A 5210-nucleotide genomic window follows, 5' to 3' on the forward strand; every position below is an offset into this window, starting at 1 on the left:
TGAAAACACTGCTTTATTTATTCTCTACACTGAAAAGAGAGAGACAAAACTATAACCAAGCGCACAAATTCTTTTTCATCGACAGCAGGCCTGAATGTGACTCGGTGACAAAGTTGCATTTTCGTTCTAGTTGTGAAAAAATTCTTCCACGTAATAACGTCGACGCAGTTAATAGCAATACCACAAACGTATACAGGTCATTACACATTCGCTTGACATTTATATGCTCCGAACGATTACTATAAAGCATAACCATGAAACCATACATAGAGGCAGCAACGCGATGCAGACACAAGCTTGTGCTGAATTGGTAGCTTCCTTGAACCTCCGACAGATGGCACCAATGTCGCTGACATAAACAACTACCGTCCTATAACAGTGACATCAGTGGTCTACAGGCTGGCGATGCAATTATAAAGGAAAGACTGCAGGTGTGGATAGAGGATGAGGGGGTGCTTGGGGAACTGCAGAATGGGTTTTGGAAACACAGGAGGTTGGAAGACAATCTGTTCTCATTGACGCAGTGCATCGAAATAGCAGAAAAGGAACACGGGCCCCTGTGGCTAGCATTTTTGGATATCAAGGGAGCGTACGATAGCGTGGTTCAAGAGGAATTGTGGGGAATACTGGAAACACTAGGCGTGGAACATGTAGTCACTAATCTTTTAAAGGGTATCTATAAAGGTAACAAGGTAGTTATAAAGTGGGAAAAACAGGTATCCAAGCCTTCAGAGGTGAAACGGGGGCTTAGGCAGGGGTGCCCCCTGTCACCCTTATTATTCATGATGTACCTACAAGGATTAGAGGCCAAATTAGAGGGAAGTGGACTGGGCTTCAACCTCTCTTTAGTCAAACAAGGAAAACTCATGATCAGGCACTACCAGCATTAATGTATGCAGATGATATAGTGCTAATGGCCAACAACAAGGAAGATTTTTAGAGATTGATGGACATCTGCGGTAATGAGGGAGATAGGTTAGATTGTAGATTCAGTAAGGAAAAATCAGCAGTCATGATTTTCAATGACAACGAAGGTAGTGAGCTTAGAATACAGGAGGTCACGCTAGAATTAACAGATAAATACAAATATCGTGGCGTATGGATGAGCAATGGGACCGAGTATCTGAGGGAACACGAAATATACGTGACGACTAAGGTAACAGGAATGCAGCAGTCATGAAAAATACGGCACTGTGGAATTACAATAGGTATGATGTGTTGAGAGGAATACGGAAAGGGGTCATGGTTTCTGGGCTGACGTTCGGCAATGCGGTCTTGTGCATGAGATCAGAAGTTCAAGCAAGATTAGAAATTAAGCAACGTGGAATAGGTAGGCTTGCTTTAGGAGCTCACGGGAATACACCAAATCAGGGAGTACAAGGTGATATGGGATGGACATCATTTGAGGGCAGGGAAGCAAGCAGCAAGATAAAATTTAAGAAGCGATTGAGAGAAATGGGGGAAGAGCGTTGGGCTAGGAAGGTTTTCAGCTACTTGTACATGAAGAATGTCGATACAAAATGGAGGAAGCGAACCAGGAAGTTGACTGGTAAATACTTAGAAAACAGCAGGTGGCCAAACCAAAAAGAACTATCGGTTAAGAAGAAAGTGAAGGAAACGGAGACTGACATATGGAGAATGGGCATGATTAAGAAGTCCGCACTAGAGATCTATCGAACTTTTAAGCAGGAAATTGCCAAGAAAAGGATCTATGATAATACTCGGGGTAGTTCTCTACTGTTTGAGGCCAGGACGGGAGTACTGCGAACCAAAACATATCGGGCCAAATACGAAGGGGTAGACACAGTATGCAGTGCGTGTGGAGAGGAAGAAGAAACTGCTGAACACTTGATAATGTTCTGTAAAGGGCTTCACCCTATAGTAAAGGATGACGGCGCAGAGTTTTTCAAAGCACTGGGGTTTAGGGACCGGGAGGGCAAAATAAACTTTAGGCGGGTAGACTTAACTAGGAGGAGGTTATCTGATTGGTGGCTAAAGTGAAGGCACGAGTGAAAATTAAACTCTTCACTGCAAAGTACGAATACTCAAACTCACTTTTTAAGGAAAAAAAATAAATATAGCTTTTGGTTCATTAGGTATTACGGCTTGGTGGCGCTAGCCACCGCCCGATCTAAAGGGCACAGCCATATTTATTTTATTTATTTAATACATACTGCGGACCACACTTCGGTCCAAGCAGGAGGGCATGGTGTAATGCAAAGAGAAATACAATTCACGCAAAACAAAAAAAAACTGTACACAGTTACTCATTATCGCAAGTACTACATTCGATTGTCTGGTTCCAGTCTGAAATGGTGCGTGGAAAAAATGAAAATTTGAACGTGTCCGTTCTCGCGAAGTACGGAGTTAGTGCACTTGGTTGGCGATGTCTTGTCGGTCTTGTGTTTAATGGAGAAAGAAAAGGGGTTGGATCAAGGGAAAGTTTGCGATTATATAAAAGAGACAGAAAATCAATGCGGGACTTCTTTCTACGATCCTGAAGGGAAGGAATATTATTAGCTAGCATTAGGTCTGTGGGGGAGTCGGTTCGCAAAAACCTAGAATAAACAAACCGAATGGCCTTCCGCTGAATCATTTCAAGTTTTTTAACGTTTCGTTTAGTATGGGGGTCCCACACGATACTCGCATACTCCAGCTTCGGCCTAACGAAAGTGAAATAACTAAGAAGCTTTACGTTTGGAGGGGAATTTCTGAGCTTATATCTTAGGAAGCATAATTTCCGAAAGGCAGACGAGCAAATAATATCTATGTGCATGTTCCATGATAAGTTGTTTTTAGCGTAACGCCGAGGTACTTCTAACTGTCAACCTGTGTGAGAGAAGACGATCCTAATTTATACACGTGTTCACTAGGGTTTTTCTTTCTCGTTACACAGAGATATACACTTTTTCTAAATTTAATTCCATTCCCCATTCTACACACCACTCCCGCACGTTTTCGATGTTTTTCTCGAGTTCGTTCTGATCATTAGTACATGTGACTTCCCGAAACAAAACACAGTCGCCAGCAAACAATCGAATTTGAACAGTAGGGTCAACAACAGTTACTAAATCGTTAATATACAACAAAAAAAGTAATGGTCCCAAAACACTACCTTGTGGAACCCCAGAGGTGACAGGAAGACACCGAGCTTCTTCTTCGTTAATTTTTACAAGCTGTTGGCGGTTGGATAGGTAGGCTGCAATCCAGGAAATAAAAATATCCGGAATGTGAATGTTTTTAAGTTTTGCTATTAATTTGTCGTGTGGTACCTTGTCGAAAGCTTTTTTGAAATCTAAAAATATAGCATCAATTTGGCTGTTATTGTCAAGACACGCTGCTAACGAATGAATTATGGTCACCAATTGGGTTGCCGTGGAATAACGTTTTCTAAAACCATGTTGAAAATTTGTTAGTACGGCATTTTCGTCTAGAATATCAAAAATCTGTTTGGAAATAATATGTTCAATGATCTTGCAGCATTGAGACGTTAAAGATATCGGACGGTAATTTTGAAAGCTGGACTGGTCATCTTTTTTTAAAAACGGGAACAATCAGAGCCATCCTCCACTCACTCGGCAGCCTCCCGGTGGACAAAGAAGTACAAAATATTACTACAAGAAACTTAGCAAGTATTTCGGCATATCTGCGTAAAATGGCGTTTAGAATCTGGTCTGCACCACATGAAGACTTGGTTTTCAAATTTAACAGCATAGATAGTACACCAGAGTAAGATAGAAAGTCAGCGTCATAAATGCCAGGATCTGATATTAACAGTGGATACGTTTGCGCAGGAGAAAACCCACTGTGAAAATAATGATTAAAATATTTAGCAATGATTCCAGGGTCAGAAAGGAGGTCACCGTCGATTTTCATTTCCTTTACAGGCTGCTTTTTGTCAGTAATGTAATGCCAAAACTTATCAGGATCATTTTTTATGAAGTTTGGTAGGAGGGTTTGAAAGTAGTGGTCTTTTGAGCAGCGCACTGTGTTTTGCAAAGAATTTTTAATCTCACTGATAACGTCAGACTGTGCCTTCTTCTTCTTTATTTTTTTAAGTTTGCGTTTCAAGTGAATAATTTTGCGTGTTATCCAGGGTGTACATTTGTGAATTTTTTGCGCTTGCTCGGTATAAAGTTATCAAGGCAGTAATGGCACATGTCCTTGAACCGGTCCCATAGGTTGCAAGCGTCATCACCATCAAAATTAGCAAGACATATTTCTAGATGGTCAAGTACAGACTTGTCATTAGCTCGTGAGTAATCTTTGAAGCGCCGTGTCGTCGACCTATCTTAACTTACCTTAACTTGAGAAGGGGTAAAGTAACGCATACTAAGTGGTAGTCAGATATCCCTGGTTCTATTGCAACAGAGTGTCGGTCGAAATTACGGGGAATAAATACAAGATCCAGAAGGGAACTACAAGGGCCCTGTACCCGAGTTGGTTCGTTTACAACTAGTATTAGGTTATGTGTAAGCATGATATCAAACACTATGTTTGTGTGTTTCAAAAATTCTGAACCAGCCATCAATCGTTTCTAGTCATTCCCTGGAAGGTTAAAGTCCCCAATCAGAAAAACTTTGCTGTTCACATATTTCGACATGTGCTCTCGAAGTCTAGTTAGATATTCCGATGGGGAATCAGGAGGCCTGTAAAGCGCGTAAAGAATGAAAGAGTACCGCTAGCACAAAACCTTCATGCACAGGCATTGAAGTTCGTCGATATCAGCAACAAAACGACCCGCATGTTGTTCTTCAAAAGAACAGCCATGCCCCCACCTCTGGAAGCCCTGTCTAAGATCTGTTAGGATGCGGGAAAGACGCTGTCATCTGATATGTCGCTTCGGAGCCGAGTTTTTGTCACTACGACAGTGTGCGGGTCATTTTGAAGCAAGATAATTTCAAGCTGGTCGGTTTCATTTATTAGACTACGAGCATTCAGGTTCAGCAGGCGCAGTTGCTTTTCTTTGGTTGGGTTCGCATTACTGTTAGGGGTGTTCCTGGTTTTTCGGTTGATTGGCCTTTTGGAAGTATTTTTGATTATGATGCGTTGTTTAATGCCTGAGCCTGTTGCCTCGTCTGTGGACGATTTGGCTTTCGTTCGTCGTTTTCCATATTCATTCATCCATCCATCCATCCATCAAAATTGAATAATGAAGAGTCATGTACATGCTGTGGAGGAGCTAAGGAAGGGATAGAATATGCTCCGAG

Source organism: Rhipicephalus microplus, chromosome 3 (genome assembly GCF_043290135.1).
Source record: "Rhipicephalus microplus isolate Deutch F79 chromosome 3, USDA_Rmic, whole genome shotgun sequence".
In the NCBI taxonomy this organism is placed as follows: Eukaryota; Metazoa; Arthropoda; class Arachnida; order Ixodida; family Ixodidae; genus Rhipicephalus; species Rhipicephalus microplus.